Source organism: Salmo salar, chromosome 12 (genome assembly GCF_965601325.2).
Source record: "Salmo salar chromosome 12, fSalSal1, whole genome shotgun sequence".
NCBI classification, from domain to species: domain Eukaryota; kingdom Metazoa; phylum Chordata; class Actinopteri; order Salmoniformes; family Salmonidae; genus Salmo; species Salmo salar.
Genome location: NC_138302.1, coordinates 87,208,792 through 87,227,370, shown reverse-complemented (window position 1 = coordinate 87,227,370; position 18,579 = coordinate 87,208,792). Strand labels below are relative to the sequence as shown.

The window sequence follows — 18,579 nt, the reverse complement described above, 5'->3', positions numbered from 1 at the left end:
TTTCACTTCTCTTTCCATATTGTATTCAAACCTCAGAGGGGTGAGGAATATGGCATGACATCATATCTTTAGGTATATGCTATATATGTTTGTGTCTCATGGAGGAATGAATTTTTCTCTCAGTTTTATGCTCTTGACAAGAAATGACAGAAAAACTCAATGATATACAACTGATGAATATGTAGGGTCATTCATACCCCTATGTAGGGTCATTCATACCCCTATGTAGGGTCATTCATACCCCGATGTAGGGTCATTCATACCCCGATGTAGGGTCATTCATACCCTGATGTAGAGTCATTCATACCCCTATGTAGGGTCATTCATACCCCGATGTAGGGTCATTCATACCCCTATGTAGGGTCATTCATACCCCGATGTAGGGTCATTCATACTCCTACAGTATCCAACAGCTGGTCAATTTTATCGCACAGAAAACATTCATTGGAGGATAAGAAACATAAAAGTGAATACACATACAGTACAGGCCAGGTGTGTTATAAAAAAAAAATACATTGGCATTCATTTTTATAAAAAAATTGTGTAAACCCTTTCAATGTAGAACGTACTATCTGAACATAAGTGAATAAGTTACTTCGATAGTCTGTTTATTCATGCACTATACCTAAAGTGTTATGCACCTTGAGCAGTTCCACAAACTTCAGAAAACCCTTCACTGTCCAGCAAGCTTTATTCCGGAATGTGTTCAAGCATCAATGGCTGTATATGGCTAAAACCACAATACCCACATAAGTACACATTTACTCCCGACTTACTGCAATACAACTATTCTGTTAATATGTGTACCAGAATATCCAGATGTGGTTGTGTCTAAAGTCAAGTCAGTAAATTGCTCAACTTTTGAAAAATCACACCACTGCACTAATTGGTTTCCGGATTCAAAATACCATAAGTAATTAACTGGTTATTCATAATGGTAGTTGCAATATTGTAACGGCTGTCTGAAGAGAGAGTAGACCAAGGTGCAGCGGAGTTAGTGTTCATCATGATTTTAATTGAACAACGTGAACACTATACAAAAAAACAAGAAAAAACTGACAGCCAAACAGTCCTGTCAGGTGCAAAACACTCAACAGAAACAATTACCCACAAAACCCAAAGGAAAAACATGCTTCTTATGTGTGACTCCCAATCAGCAACAACGAGCTTCAGCTGTGCCTGATTGGGAGCCACACACGGCCCAAAACAAAGAAATACAAAAACATAGAAAAAGGAACATAGAACGCCCACCCAATGTAACACCCTGGCCTAACCAAAATAAAGAACAAAAACCCCTCTCTATGGCCAGGGCGTTACAGTACCCCCCCCCCCCCAAGGTGCGGACTCCGGCCGCAAAACCTGACACTGAAGGGGAGGGTCCGGGTGGGCCTTCTTACGGCGGAGGCTCAGGTGCGGGACGTGGCCTCTGTTCCACCCTTGGCGTCGCCCTCTTAGGTGGCGCACCTGGCCGCGCGAAGGTCTGGTGGGCGACCCTGACTGCGCCCGGCTGGCGGGCGGCCCTGGTTGCGCCCGGCTGGCGGGCGGCGATGGCTGCGCCCGGGCTGGCGGGCGGCGATGGCTGCGCCTGGCTGGCGGGCGACCCTGGTTGCGCCCGGCTGGCGGGCGTCCCTGGCGGCTCCGGCGGCACTGACCCAGGATTCACCAGGCTGGAGAGATGTGAAGGAGGCCTGGCCCTGGGCGCAGGCACAGGACTCACCAGTCTGGCGGGCGGCTCTGGCGGCTCCGGCAGGTCTGGCCCAGGATTCACCAGGCTGGGGAGACATGAAGGAGGCCTGGCCCTGGGCACAGGCACAGGACTCACCAGGCTGGGGAGACATGAAAGAGGCCTGGCCCTAGGCGTAGGCACAGGACTCCCCAGTCTGGCGGGCGGCTCTGACTGCTCTGGACAGGCGGGCAGCTCTGGCGGCTCCGGACAGGCGGGCGGCTCTGGCGGCTCCGGACAGGCGGGTGGCTCTGGCGGCTCCGGACAGGCGGGCGGCTCTGGCGGCTCCTGACTGGCGGGCGGCTCCTGACTAGCGGGCGGCTCTGGCGGCTCCTGACTGGCGGGCGGCTCTGACTGCTCCTGACTGGCGGGCGGCTCTGGCGGCTCCTGACTGGCGGGCAGCACTGGCGGCTCCTGACTGGCGGGCAGCACTGGCGGCTCTGGATTTGCGGGCAGCTCTGGCGGCTCCGGACTGGCGAGACCCACTGGAGGCCTAGTCCTGGGAGGTGGCACAGGACAGACCAGGATGGGGAGACCCACTGGTGGCCTGGTCCTAGGAGGAGGCACAGGATGGACCAGGATGGGGAGACCCACTGGAGGCCTGGTCCGTTGAGCAGGCACAGCACTGACCAGGATGGGGAGACCCACTGGAGGCCTCGTCCGTGGAGCAGGCACAGGACTGACCAGGATGGGGAGACATGCAGGAGGCCTGGTTCTGGGCGCAGGCACAGGATAGACCGGGTTCTGAAGACGCACTGGGCTCTCCACGTGTACTGGGGACACCGTGCGCTTTACCGCATAACACGGTGTCTGACCAGTACTGCGCTGCCTCCTGTAAGCACGGGGAGCTGGCTCAGGTCTCCAACCTGACTCTGCCACACTCCCCGTGTGCCCCCCCAAAAAATTTTTTTGGGGCTGCCTCTCGGGCTTCCTTGCCAGCCGTGTTTCCTCATACCGTTGGTCCTTCTTTCCTGCTGCCTCCACTCTTCTGAGTGCCTCTACCTGTTCCCATGGGAGGCGATCCCTTCCGACCAGGATCTCTTCCCAAGTGTAGGATCCCTTGCCATCCAGGATGTCCTCCCATGTCCAGTCCTTTCTCTCCCTGGTCCAGGATCCTTGCTCCTCCTGGCGCAGCTCCTTCCTCCGCTGCTTGGTCAATTGTTGGTGGGTAATTCTGTAACGGCTGTCTGAAGAGAGAGTAGACCAAGGTGCAGCGGAGTTAGTGTTCATCATGATTTTAATTGAACAACGTGAACACTATACAAAAAACAAGAAAAAACTGACAGCCAAACAGTCCTGTCAGGTGCAAAACACTCAACAGAAACAATTACCCACAAAACCCAAAGGAAAAACATGCTTCTTATGTGTGACTCCCAATCACCAACAACGAGCTTCAGCTGTGCCTGATTGGGAGCCACACACGGCCCAAAACAAAGAAATACAAAAACATAGAAAACGGAACATAGAACGCCCACCCAATGTAACACCCTGGCCTAACCAAAATAAAGAACAAAAACCCCTCTCTATGGCCAGGGCGTTACAAATATAGCTATTTTGTTATACTCTTGTACCTAGCACACTTGCAGTTCAGTCATATTGAAATGGAGTAATATTTAACTAACAAGCTACTCTCCAGGCACTTTTGGGGAATTGTATTAAGAGACAAAATAGCTTAATAAGGCACACTTCTATTGTTTAAAGGTATTTCTGTCAATGGACAAAATGTGGGAAAGCTCTGGCGAGCAGAGTCACAGTTCAGTGTTATTGGCAACATTATTCCTCACATCAATATAAACATTAATAACAATGTAATTTTCCACAAAACAGATAGAAAATATTATTCAGTAATGTAGTCTGATATTTTTTGGTTTACCTGAATAAAATTAAATAAATACATGCTTGTGAAACAGTATGGAAGGAACCTATGGTAGTTTTCCCCTCCAGAATCCAGATGGTTTGTGACGTCAGGCTCTGTCTATAGTACAACACAGAGCCAATAGCCGTCACTAATGCTCCACTGAGCAGTTTTTGTAGTGCATTGATCACAGCACACAGGACTGTGGGAAACTCAGATCAGTTCTCTACTCACACTGACCAGCAGCCTCAAGACAGAGGACACATCTGCTATCTCCAGACTTCACTACCTCTTCACTAGTCTGTCATATCTGTGAATACACAGACACAAGAGCAGTATTGCAACATAAATATACCAGGGGATGAATGTCAACTTACTTACTACTACACAATATTACGTTTCAAAAGTGGCAATGTTCTTAAATTCTCTGTTTCTAAAATGTAAGTAAAAGTAATCAAATTATTATAGCTAGAACCTTATGTTAAAATATGTAGAAAAACATCTATTCCATTTCCAATAACTTAAATGCAACTGTAGGTTCTCTATTTTGAAACAATATTCACATAGAAATGCAACCATCAAAAACACATCAGTTTGATGTAGAAGATCTGCGTCAGCCTGTAAGTTGTGCTGATGAGCATGTGCTCTGGCAGATTCATTGATCCCAACATCCAGCCTGGTCTCATAGACTAGACATAACATAGGAAATGTAATTCAGGGACATTCAAATTAGTATGATATGTTATGTTTAGTATGATTACATAGGACAGACATTTACTTAGACGGTGGGTGGGTGTATAGCGTGAACATCTAGTAACCCAAAGGTTGCAAGTTCAAATCTCACCACAGACAACTTAAGCATTTTAGCCAATAAGCACAATTTCGACAACTTACTACTTTTTAACTACTTTGCATCCACTTACTACCCTTTTAGTTAACCTTTCCCCTAACCCTTACCTTAACCCTGTTAGCTAACCTTTCCCATAACCCTAACCTTAACCCTTTTAGCTAAGCACAATTTCGACAACTTACTACTTTTTAACTACTTTGCATCCACTTACTACCCTTTTAGCTAACCTTTCCCCTAACCCTAACCCTTTTAGCTAACCTTTCCCCTAACCCTAACCTTAACCTTTTTAGCTAACCTTTCCCCTAACTCTTACCTTAACCTTTTAAGCTAACCTTTCCCCTAACCCTAAACTTAACCCTGTTAGCTAACCTTTCCCCTAACCTTAACCCTTTTAGCTAACCTTTCCCCTAACCCTCACCTTAACCCTTTAAGCTAACCTTTCCCCTAACCCTTATCTTAAACCTTTAAGCTAACCTTTCCCCTAACCCTAACCTTAACCCTTTTAGCTAACCTTTCCCCTAACCCTAACCTTAACCCTTTTAGCTAACCTTTCCCCTAACTCTTACCTTAACCCTTTTAGCTAATCTTTTCCCTAACCCTCACCGTAACCCTTTAAGCTAACCTTTCCCCTAACCCTAACCTTAACCCTGGTAGCTAACCTTTCCCCTAACTCTTACCTTAACCTTTTAAGCTAACCTTTCCCCTAACCCTAACCTTAACCCTGTTAGCTAACCTTTCCCCTAACCTTAACCCTTTTAGCTAACCTTTCCCCTAACCCTCACCTTAACCTGTTAGGGCTAGGGGGCAGTATTTACACGGCCGGATAAAAAGCGTACCCGATTTAATCTGGTTATTACTACTGCCCAGAAACTAGAATATGCATATAATTATTGGCTTTGGATAGAAAACACCCTAAAGTTTCTAAAACTGTTTGAATGGTGTCTGTGAGTATAACATAACTCATATGGCAGGCAAAAACCTGAGAAGATTCGGTACAGGAAGTGCCGTCTCTGACCATTCCTTGGGCTTCTTGGCTCTGTTTATTGAAAACTTAGGAGCTTTGCTGTAACGTGACACTTCCTACGGCTCCCATAGGCTCTCAGAACCCGGGAAAAAGCTGAATGATGTAATTCCAGCCCCTAGCTGAAAAACATTAGCGCCTTTGGTAAGTGGTCTATCAGAGGACCATCAGACTGAAGCGCGTGCACGGGGCAACACCATGTTTTTATTTTCTTCTCTTTGTACTAAAACACGATTTCCCGGTCGGAATATTATCGCTTTTTTACGAGAAAAATTGCATAAAAATTGATTTTAAACAGCGGTTGACATGCTTCGAAGTACGGTAATGGAATATTTAGAATTTTTTTGTCACGAAACGCGTCGGGCTCGTCACCCTTCTTTACCCTTTCGAATAGTGTCTTGAACGCACGAACAAAACGCCGCTATTTGGATATAACTATGGATTATTTTGAACCAAACCAACATTTGTTATTGAAGTAGAAGTCCTGGGAGTGCATTCTGACGAAGAACAGCAAAGGTAATAACATTTTTCTTATAGTAAATCTGACTTTGGTGAGGGCTAAACTTGCTGGGTGTCTAAATAGCTAGCCCTGTGATGCCAGGCTATCTACTTAGAATATTGCAAAATGTGCTTTCACCGAAAATCTATTTTAAAATCGGACATAGCGAGTGCATAGAGGAGTTCTGTATCTATAATTCTTAAAATAATTGTTATGTTTTTTGTGAACGTTTATCGTGAGTAATTTAGTAAATTCACCAGAAGTTTGCTAGTTCTGAACGTCACATGCTAATGTAAAAAGCTGGTTTTTGATATAAATATGAACTTGCTTGAACAAAACATGCATGTATTGTATAACATAATGTCCTAAGATTGTCATCTGATGAAGATCATCAAAGGTTAGTGCTGCATTTAGCTGTGATTTGGGTTTATGTGACATTATATGCTAGCTTGAAAAATGGGTGTCTGATTATTTCTGGCTGGGTACTCTGCTGACATAATCTAATGTTTTGCTTTCGTTGTAAAGCCTTTTTGAAATCGGACAGTGTGGTTAGATTAACGAGAGTCTTGTCTTTAAAATGCTGTAAAATAGTCATATGTTTGAGAAATTGAAGTAATAGCATTTCTAAGGTATTTGAATAACGCGCCACGGGATTCCACTGGCTGTTACGTAGGTGGGACGAAATCGTCCCACTGGCCCTAGAGAAGTTAAACTTTTAAGCTAAATCTTACCCTAACCGTAACCCTTTAACTTGACTCCTGCACTTATGGACATCCACAAATTAATACATACCATATGAAATGTAACATACTAAATAGAGTGTATCGTATTTTCGTACAGAATAATACGAAATTCTCTGAGACCAGGTTGCAACATCAGGCAGCAGATCTGGGGGGTCACCAGTTTCCCAGATTCACACAGCGTTCTGTGAGACACTCTCCACCCCCTTCCACCTGCTCCTCTGAGATGTGACCTTTGTTCCGCCTCAATAGGAACACTGAGTATGTGGCAGCTCCATATTCCTTCATTGTCTTTCCAAGCTCACCCATTGGCTACAGACTGTGAGAAATTCCAACAAGCCCAAGACCCACACATTCATATGCAGATTATGTACTATATGTAGGAGAGATGAAGCCAGTAGGAATCAGATTCACTCTACACGGAGACCTCTACAGCACAGAGATCTAGTCATGGCACCTACAATCACTTCAGCTGTGATCTACTCTAACGAGCACCTGACTCTGGCCAACAAGGTAAATTGAGTTACAAAGAGTGTCACATTGTTTCAGTATTTGCTTTTAGAAGACAGCCAGCTCTGTCGTATTCAGAATAAGGTTATTAATGACTCTCCTCTTCTCTTCTTGCATCTAAGAAAGCCAGTGGTGGAAAAGTTACGCAGAGATCGTATCAAGAACAGCACTGAGCAGATCAAGTCTCTCCTGGGTCCAGAGATCCTCAACCAGCAGCCAAACCAAGCTGGAGAAAGCCAACATCTTGGAGATGACAGTTTGGTTAGTGAGACGACAGCAACAGAACCAGCCAGTGAGCTCCTCCTCTTGCTCAGCAGCTGTCAATCAGGGTTACTCAGGTGTGTCCATGAGATTGTGCACTTCCTGTCCAAGGATGAGGTGAAGACACAGTCCCAGAGAAGACTGCTGAGCCACTTCCAGAGCCTGCATCCATTCTCTGATAAGAACAGGAGGGAGAGTGACCTGCCTCAGTTCAGCTCCCAGCCCAGCACAGCATCAGCAAAGAGAAGAGTCCAGTCAACAGTCACTCTCTGGAGTCTCTGGTAGAGTCCTACAGACTGGAACTCCACTCTCAAACAAACTAAATGGACCATGTTGGTCTAGCATTAATGTGATGGACAGTGATCAGAGATCTTCTTCATATTCTGCTTGTGCAGGTTGTTTTAAAAGTTGTGTTTCGATTGAAACTTTTCATTTCAGTTGTACTGAGCAAGTAAAAAGTTTTCGCTAAGGAAACAATGAAATCTACAAACACTGCATTTTTGCAATGTTAAGAACCTTTATGTTCTGTGAAGCATACGTTGATTATGTTGATCAGTTGTTTATTCATGATAAAAATAAACTTCAATGGTCCTCCATGAGGACTTTTAACCCAAAATGGGTATTTAATCATATTTTTGTGATGGTCTATTACCGATCTGTTTAAAGGTCAACACGTATTCAAGAATAAGCAATTTTGTTACAACTTAATTTTTAAAGATCAGACTTCATGTGTGAAAATGTTGCTCACATTATTATTATGAAATTGATGTATATACTTCCTATGATAGAAAATGGTTCTCTCTTATAAAAACTTGCGTATTTTATAAAGACAGTAACTGTGTATCCTATACTATGCCAGAGTATCATGTTTCTTGGAGATTTATTCAAGTTCTGGTTGAGATGTTTAATCACTTTATTTCTATTGAAATATTTACCTTAAATTAAGATATTCGATGATGTAGTTCAGTGAGTCAGTCTGAATAAACACACAAATCATCAAATTAAATCCTCTTGTCTGTTACTTCATTCTTCTCATCACTGAACAAGCTTCCAATAGAGTCACATTACTGATTTATGATATTCCACATATACAGCGAGCTCCAAAAGTATTGGTACAGTGACATAAAATAATAAATGGTACAATGACTATGGGGTTAAAGTACAGACTGTTAGCTTTAATTTGAGGGTATTTTCATCCATATCGGGTGAACTGTTTAGAAATTACAGCACTTTTGTAGATTTTAGGGGACCAAAAGTATTTTGTCAAATTCACTTACATGTGTATTAAAGTAGTAAAAAGTTAAGTATTTGGTTCCATATTCATAGCATGCAATGACTACATCAAGCTTGTGACTTTAATACTTTGTTGGATGCATTTGCTATTTGTTTCGGTTATGTTTCAGATTATTTTGTGCCCAATAGAAATTAATGTTAATGTATTCTGTCATTTTGGAGTAACTTTTATTGTAAATAAGAATATCATATGTTTCTAAACACTTGTACATTAATGTGGATGCTACCATGATTACAGATAATCCTGAATGAATCATTAAAAATGATGAGTGAGAAAGTTACCTTACCCCCCCAAAAAATCCTAACCTCCCCTGTTATTGTAATGGTGAGAGGTTAGCATGTCTTGGGGGTATGATACTGTATGATACTTTGTGCGGCTGTGACTTTCTCACTCATCATTATTTACGATTCATTCAGGACTATCCGTAATCATGGTAGCATCCACATTAATGTACAAGTGTTTAGAAACATACTCGATTTTTTATTTACAATAAAAGTGACTTCAAAATGACACTACATTAATTACCATTCATTTCTATTGGGCACAAAATAATCTTAAACACAACCCAAACAGACAGCAAATGTGTCCAACAAGTTAGTAGAGTCACATGCTTGATGTAATCACTGCGTGCTAGGAATATGGGACCAACAACTACACTTTTTACTACTTTAATACACTATAAGTGAATTTGTCAAAATACTTTTGGTCCCATATGTACAAATGTACAAAACGAAACAAAACTAAAGGGTTCACCCGATATGGATGAAAATACCCTCAAATTAAAGCTGACAGTCTGCACTTTAACCTCATAGTCATTGTATCATTTCAGTACAGAGCTAAAACAACAACAAATGTGTCACTGTCCCATTACTTTTGGAGGTCACTGTAGCTATATGGGGCTGAATAAAGAAAAGCCTACCATGAGCCAAGACTGCACAGAATGAGCTTGCTCTCTCTATTTGATTTTTAGACAAACAATCCTTTAGCTGATCTTCCCTGTTTTTGTTTTGCGCCACTTTTTGTTTTTGCTTCCTGTCTTTAAGTTTGGTGTGGGTTCTTTTGTTTACCTCTTCTTTGGAAAATTTAGTGGGCGTTCATGGTGGGTGTCTTTTTAGGTACCAGTTGTTGTTGCTAGTCAACTTTCAGTGGACACCCCCATGAGTGTAATTCAGAACCCTTCATAAAACCCCACCTGCTTTGTTTTGGTTATTGTCAGTGACTCTGTTTGTTTCTCTTTCTGTTTGAGCGACAGCTTTTGGTTGTCTTGCTGGGGAACGTAACAGTGTGTAAGAGATAATTGATCACATGAGTCCCAGAGGCATGGCTGTGTTGTTTTTACTGAAACACCTGTTTTATGTAAATAATTTTTTTTTGTATATCATTGATTTATTTTTTGTTTGTTCATAATATATCAGTTATTCCAGGTGTTAGGCCAAAACTGGCACTATCGTCTTAGTGCTCTAAAAGTTTAGGTCTGCAGGGCTGCATAATGTGATGTTCAACAAGACACACTTCTATTGTCCCTCCATTTAAAGCAGTGAATGGAGAGAGTGTGGGAAGCCGAGGAGAACTCACTCACAGAGCCCCTTTGGGGCAATAGACTGGGACCTCTAACCCAGACCGTAACAAGTTAGATGGGGTCTGAATCTCTATGGGAAAATGAATGGATCTACTGCTAATGATCCCAAAAATGTTCTGTATTTTGTGTCTTGCAGGAAGAAATCTGATAAAATATTTACATTTTCACTAAAAAGGTTCAAGACATCATATTTCGATCGTTTGCTTTTTTTAAGACGGTGACGAATATGTGATTGTTGTTATAGTTTGAAGATAATCGTAATGTGATCCTGTGTCATCTAAAGAAGAAGATGTATGTTGTTCCTTTGGAGATTCTCATTGACTGTGTTGGAGTGTTTGTATTGTCAGAAATCCCTCAATAGAGAACTGTGTTGAATCAAGAAAACCTACTCTTGACTCGTTTATTCCACCTTTCCGCTTTAGAGTGACACCAAATGACTTGGTCCGCTCACATTGGTGGAGAATGCGGGCACTAGGTGGACGAGTGACACAAGGATCAGTGAGTAAATCAAGATTCTTCCAGTAGACACAGAGAAACCATTCAAGAACGATGGACAACGCCCTACCACAACAGTTGATCATGGCACAGCAGACAACCATAGAACTCCTGCAACGACAGCTGAGTGGGCGAGAAGAACCTAGAGTGAAGCCTAGAGCGGCTGCTCACGCCATCTTACCTCGTCTCTCCAAGGAGGATGATATCGAGGCCTTCCTCATGACCTTCGAAAGGACGGCCACCTTGGAAGAGTGGCCGCCCACAGAATGGGCGAGCGCATTAGCCCCTCTTTTGACCGGGGTGGCCCAGGAAGCCTATTTTGACCTGGATTCCCGCGACGCTGCGGACAATGGGCGACTAAAAACCGAGATCCTGTCCTGGTACCAGCTGACTGCCAGAGATAGAGCTGTAAAGTTCCATCAGTGGACCTATATGGCTGACCAACCCGTCCGTGCCCAGATCTTCGCTCTAATACGACTGATGAAACAGTGGCTGGAACCCGGAAAGGGAGTAGGACATGTAATAGAGACCCTCGTTGTGGTCAAGATATTGAGGGAATTACCCAGTGACTTAACCTGTTTAGGATAGGGGGCAGTATTGACACGGCTGGATAAAAACATACCCGATTTAATCTGGTTACCACTCCTACCCAGTAACTAGAATATGCATATACTTATTACATATGGATAGAAAACACCCTAAATTTTCTAAAACTGTTTGAATGGTGTCTGTGAGTATAACAGAACTCAAATGGCAGGTCAAAACCTGAGAGATTCCTTTACAGGAAGTGGCCTGTCTGACCATTTTTTGAACTTCTTTTCCATCTCTATCATTTACTAAGGATCTCTGCTCTAACGTGACACTTCCCACGTCGTCCATAGGCGCTCAGAGCCCGGGAAAAAACAGAATGTCGTCATTCCAGCCCCAGGCTGAAACACATTATCGCCTTTCTCAAGTGGCCGATCAAGGGACACTGGGCTTATGCTCGTGACCCCGACCGCCCCCGCCTTTGGGATTTTTTCCTCTGTTTGCCGAAAAGGAGATTCCCTGTCGGAATATTATCGCTTTTCTACGAGAAAAATGTCGTAAAAATTGATTTTAAACAGCGGTTGACATGCTTCGAAGTACGGTAATGGAATACTTAGAATTTTATTGTCACGAATTGCGCCATGCGCGTGACACTTCTTTACTATTTCGGATAGTGTCTGGAACGCACGAACAAAACGCCGCTATTCGGATATAACGATGGATTATTTTGGACCAAACCAACATTTGTTATTGAAGTAGCAGTTCTGGGTGTGCATTCTGACGAAGACAACAAAAGGTAATCAAACTTTTATAATAGTAAATATGATTATGGTGAGTGCTAAACTTGCCGGGTGTCTAAATAGCTAGCCCGTGATGCCTGGGCTATGTACTTAGAATATTGCAAAATGTGCTTTCACCAAAAAGCTATTTTAAAATCGGACATATCGAGTGCATAGAGGAGGTCTGTATCTATAATTCTTAAAATAATTGTTATGCTTTTTGTGAACGTTTATCGTGAGTAATTTAGTAAAATGTTAGCGAATTCCCCGGAAGTTTGCGGGGGGTATGCTAGTTCTGAACGTCACATGCTAATGTAAAAAGCTGGTTTTTGATATAAATATGAACTTGATTGAACAAAACATGCATGTATTGTATAACATAATGTCCTAGGGTTGTCATCTGATGAAGATCATCAAAGGTGAGTGCTGCATTTAGCTGTCTTCTGGGTTTTGGTGACATTATATGCTGGCTTGAAAAATGGGTGTCTGATTATTTCTGGCTTGGTACTCTGCTGACATAATCTAATGTTTTGCTTTCGTTGTAAAGCCTTTTTGAAATCGGACAGTGTGGTTAGATTAACGAGAGTCTTGTCTTTAAATGGCTGTAAAATAGTCATATGTTTGAGAAATTGAAGTAATAGGATTTTTAACGTTTTGAAAATCGCGCCACAGGCTTGCAGTGGCTGTTACGTAGGTGGGACGAATTCGTCCCGCCTAGCCTAGAGAGGTTAAAAAGGGTTGTGGGTCAAACCAACCCGTTGTCAGCCGACGACATAGCCCAGGCGGTGGAAACATACCGATCTACAGGGCAGTTGTTAAAAGGGGACAATAAGGAATGGAAGGATTCTGCAAATCCCGTACAATGACTCGCCCTGGCACGTCCGCCACCGAAACCTCCAAACCCCCTCCGGAGGTGGGAGAAGTCATCCCCCACACAGCAGGGTCGGTGATATAAATGTCAGTCTCCAGACCATTATGCCTCACAATGTCCTAGCAAGGACGAGTCCATGGTCACGGAGTCATCGCTGCCCATCCCTACGCATCCCGGTTTGAGAGGGCAGGATCAACACTGTTGGTTAGCAGAAATAGCCCCAGCCCCAGAGATTCTGGTTCGAGTAGAAGGACAAGATGTGGTAGCCATTCTCGACTCGGGAAGTATGGTTACGTTAGTAGAGGAGTGGATGGTGACCTCAGCAACACTGCTACCAGACAAAGTAGCCGTGTCTTGTATCCATGGAGACACCCACTATTACCCCACCGTGAATCTGTCTATTCTCACTCCGAAAGGAAGGTGTACAGTCAGGGCAGGGAAAGTACCCCAGCTGAAGGTGCCATTATTGATCGGGACAGACTGTGCTCTATATAAAGAGCTGCGGCAGATGACATTATGCATGGGAAGAAGGGGGACAGGAAAGAAGAAAAACCAAATCCAAGCCCGAGGTAGTAGTCCTACAAGGAGACGTAGCCTCGTCCTTGTCCTCTGGAGCAGAGGAAGAAATAGAGACCCAACGTTTACGACAGATATTCCAGGAAACGACCGATGAAGACACCTGCGAAGGGTTATACACGACGCAGGAAGGAAGGAGCAACCAGGCGCTAAGAGATATATTTGAAGCCCCATCCGAGGAGGGAACCTGGAAGGGATTCTCCTCGGTCACCCCTGGAGGGGATGGGGAACAACCTCCACACCCCTCTACCAAGGTCGACCTGCCCCAGGAATTAAAGGGACAGTTCGGCAGCTCGCAGCATAGAGACCCAGACCTAAGGAAAGCCATGAGGAAGGTGAAGGTGATCGACGGGAGGAACGTTGACGGACCAGGTGAGCCCCCTCTTTCTTACTATGCAATCAGGCGGGGTCTCTTATATGGGGTCGTGCAGCAAAGGGGGGAAATCCAGGAATTACTAATGGTGCCTAGACCATACAGGGATACAGTCCTACAGTTAGCCCATTCCCACGTCCTAGGAGGACACCTGGCACGGGACAAGACTATCGACAGAATCATGCAGAGATTCTATTGGCCCCGTGTCACCCGGGATGTGGCCAGGTATTGTAGGACGTGTGATCAATGTCAGCGTACAGCTCCACGGCCACACCTACGTAACCCTTTGATTCTTCTCCCCATCATAGAGACCCCCTTTGAACGCATAGCTATGGACCTCGTGGGACCCCTCCCAAATCTGCCAGAGGACACGAGTACATCCTAGTGGTCGTAGATTACGCTACGAAGTTCCCAGAGGCCATACCCCTGCGTAACATGTCGCCCAAGGGAATTGCCAAGGATTTGTTTATGATGTTCTCTCGGCTAGGCCTTCCCAAGACGATCCTAACTGATCAGGGAACCCCGTTTATGTCCCGGTTGATGAAGGACTTGTGTCGGTTATACCAGGTTCAACAGATACGTACAAGCATATTCCAACCTCAAACAGACGGGTTGTGCGAACGCTTGAACAAAACGATTAAAAGCATGTTGAGAAGAGTGGTGTCCAGAGACGGGAAAAACTGGGACATGCTTCTCCCACACTTAATGTTTGCCCTGCGAGAAGTACCCCAGGCGTCCACTGGATTCTCCCTGTTTGAATTGCTCTACGGAAGACCCTGTCGAGGGATCCTCGACTTAGCCAAGGAGACCTGGGAGACCCAACCATGCCCCTTTCGATCCACAATAGAACATGTTACCCTGATGAGAGACTGTCTGTTGGCAGTGTGGCCCATAGTAAAGGAGCATATGGAGAAGGCGCAAAGGACCCAAGGCTGGGCCTATGATAAGTCCGCGACATCCCGTGAGTTCTCCGTGGGAGAGAAAGTGATGGTGCTCGTGCCCACAGCTGAACACCGCTTGCTGGCGCAGTGGAGGGGGCCCTACGAGGTTATGAAAAGGGTCTCACCGGTCAATTACCTCATCAAACAACCCGACAGGAGGAAGAAGGTCCAACTCTATCATATAAACCTGTTGAAGAAGTACCATGGAAGAGAGGAGGAGGTGGCTTTGATGGCCATGGAGGGCCAAGGAAAAGAGGTTCTACCACAGGTGCGCCATGGCCAAACTCTCCTGCCGGAACAGTCGAGACAGCTAGACAAGCTGATTATGAACTTCGGCCGGGTATTCTCTCCATTCCCAGGACAAACAGATGTCTTGTTCCACCATATCCACACTGAACCCGGCAAGAAGGTGCATCTGTCCTTACAGGATTCCTGAGGCCCGCCGAGTCATCGCCAAGAACGAGGTAAGGGAGATGCTGAGGATGGGTGTGATCGAGCCATCGACGAGTGAGTGGTCCAGTCCCATAGTCCTGGTCCCCAAACCCGATGGTAGTATGAGACTCTGCAACTACTTTAGGAGCGTGAATGCAATCTCTACATTCAATGCGTATCCCATGCCCCGCGTGGATGAACTCTTGGAGCGCTTAGGAAAGGCCAAGTTCATCACCACCCTGGATTTGACGAAGGGATATTGGCAAGTGCCGGTGGCTCCAGAGGACCGCCCAAAGACTGCCTTCGCCACACCGGAGGGGCTTTTTCAGTATGTGAGGATGCCCTTCGGACTGCATGGTGGTGCTGCAACTTTCCAACACCTCATGGATGCCATTCTACGGCCCCATCAAGAGTACGCAGCGGCGTACATAGACGATGTGGTCATCCACAGCGAGGACTGGGATAGTCACCTCCTTCGACTACGGGCGGTGCTCATGAGTCTGGAAGCCACAGGGTTGACGGCCAATCCAAACAAATGCTGCCGGGGTCTGTCCGAAGCGGAATACCTGGGGTACACCGTGGGGAATGGGAAAATACGCCCACAGGCAGAGAATACCAGGGCAATTCAGGACTGTCCTCGACCCCAGACCAAGCGGGACGTTCGGGCCTTCTTAGGGATAACGGGATATTATCGCCGTTTTATCCCTGGATATGCAACCATTGCCAACCCCCTCACAAACCTCATCAATAAAAACTTGCCAAACCGGGTAGAGTGGAAAGATGAGGCGGAAGAGGTCTTTCCATTGCTAAAAGAGGGCCTGTGTTCTGATCCCGTCCTACAAGTTCCGGACTTCTCATAAGAGTTCATTGTACAGGTAGACGCCTCGGATACGGGGCTCGGGGCCGTACTAGCTCAGGGTGAAGGCGAAGCAGAGAGGCCGATTCTCTTTATAAGTAGAAAGCTCAGCGATCGGGAACAGAGATATGCTACCGTAGAGAAAGAGGCCCTAGTCATTAAGTGGGCCCTCGATTATCTCCGGTACTACCTACTGGGTCGGAGGTTTGCATTAGTTACGGACCATGCGCCCCTCACGTGGATGGCTGGTAAGAGAAACAATAACAACCGAATAGCCAGATGGTTTCTTGCTTTACAACCGTTCTCTTTCCATGTCATCCACAGGGCCGGATCGAGGAACGGGAATGCAGACGCGCTGTCCCGACGCGACCAAGACGGTGCGTTTGGCGCCCGACCCTCCAGTCCGGTCCTGAGGGGGGAGGTATGTGGAAGGACCACCAGAGGGCAGGCTGGGCTCACGGATAGTAGCCCAACAAGGCATGTGAGACAAGGTAACCAGAGGGAATTAAGCACAGCTGACGGTACTAATGAGATATTCTCTTTCCCCTACAAGAGAGAGGATGGAACCAGCAAGAAGGGAGGAAGATAAACTATCTCTGGAGAATGGCTACGGAGAGAGAGGTGTTATCCAAGAAGATCCATTAAGACGGTGACGAATATGTGATTGTTGTTATAGTTTGAAGATAATCGTAATGTGATCCTGTGTCATCTAAAGAAGAAGATATATGTTGTTCCTTTGGAGATTCTCATTGACTGTGTTGGAGTGTTTGTATTGTCAGAAATCCCTCAATAGAGAACTGTGTTGAATCAAGAAAACCTACTCTTGACTCGTTTATTCCACCTTTCCGCTTTAGAGTGACACCAAATTACTTGATCCGCTCACAGTAATGAGCTTTACCCCCAAGGGCTTGATGGGAACTACTTGTGAAATATGAATTAACATTTAACAAGGCACACTTTTGGTGTTCCCCTGTCTGTCTGGGGAACACCCAGAACCACTGGGGAATAGCCACACTTATAGAAGGGAATTAAACAATAGCTGAATACATCAGTATCTCCAGGGTTTAACTCTTTCTTTCTCCTTCTCTTCTGTCTTCCTTTGGGGTGGAAGCTGGATCAAGACACATGATATTAGATCTAAAACCAAATGTGTGTGCAACTGTGCATGAATGATTTAGAAATGTTAATTTGAATATTAAGCTTATGCAAGTTGTAAATCTGAATGTAAACATATAAAGCAATTTGAACATAAATGTACAAATAAAATACAAAATCATTGTGGTTAAAATTAAATCATGTAGAAATGAACACTGATAAAGTACAGTATATGTCTTGCAGCACACTTTTAGGACAAAATCAAGTGTTCTACTGTTTTCCTCCAGAATCCAGATGGTCTGTGATGTCATACTCTGTCTATAGTACAACACAGAGCCAATAGCCGTCAGTGAGGGTTCACTGAGCAGTTTTTGTAGTGCATTGATCACAGCACACATGACTCATTGTAGGAAACTCAGATCAGTTCTCTACTCACACTGACCAGTAGCCTCAAGACAGAGGACACATCTGCTACCTCTGGACTCCAGAGTGACGGTTATTTCCCTCCACTCTCAGTATAGACAAGTGGTGAAAGTGTGCAGACACAAAACTTGTTTTCTCTAATGAGAAAACCGTAATTGATCAGTTTAATCCTTATCAGTTAGAAGCCAAATAAATGGTCTTATAATTTCTCTTAAGTAGTTTGACAGACATTTCACATCATATTGCTAATTCTGAGTGCAATGTTTGATTAGCAGCCCTACCTTGAAATGAAACTGTAGCAGACCACAACACATTCATAACAGTGCAATCAGAGAGGTCAAACCCATCTGCACGTGTTTGGTATGGTGGCAGGTAGCCTAGTGGTTAGAGCGTTGGACTAGTAACCGAACGGTTGCAAGATCAAATCCCCGAGCCGACAAGGTAAAAATCTGTCGTTCTGCCGCTGAACAAGGCAGTTACCCCACTGTTCCTAGGCTGTCATTGAAAATAAGGATTTCTTCTTAACAAACTTGCCTAGTTAAATAACGGTAAAACATTTTTTTAAATGTGACTGAACCTGCACTGTATAAAAAAACATGATATTCAACAATCAAAAGGTCTTGTGTATCACCAAATGTTTAAATGTAGAGGATCAGTGTTATTCTCACATGTAAGTTGTGATGATGAGCGTGTGCTCTGTCAGTATCATTGATTCCAACATCAGGCGGCAGATCTAGGGTTGGGTTAGTGTTGAAACAAACACACTTCTATTGTTCCTCCATTGAGAGCAGTGAATAGAGAGAGTGTGGGAAACCAAGGAAAACTCACTCACAGACCCGCTTTGGGACAATAGACTTCGATACCCTGTTGATGAGGGG

General features: G+C 44.7%; 1 pseudogene; it reads left to right on the top strand.

The window, feature by feature from the left end:
* The first annotated feature begins 7,097 nt into the window (after positions 1–7,097).
* Positions 7,098–8,465, top strand: LOC106565921 (transcription factor HES-5-like; annotated as a pseudogene).
* The last annotated feature ends 10,114 nt before the right edge of the window (positions 8,466–18,579 follow it).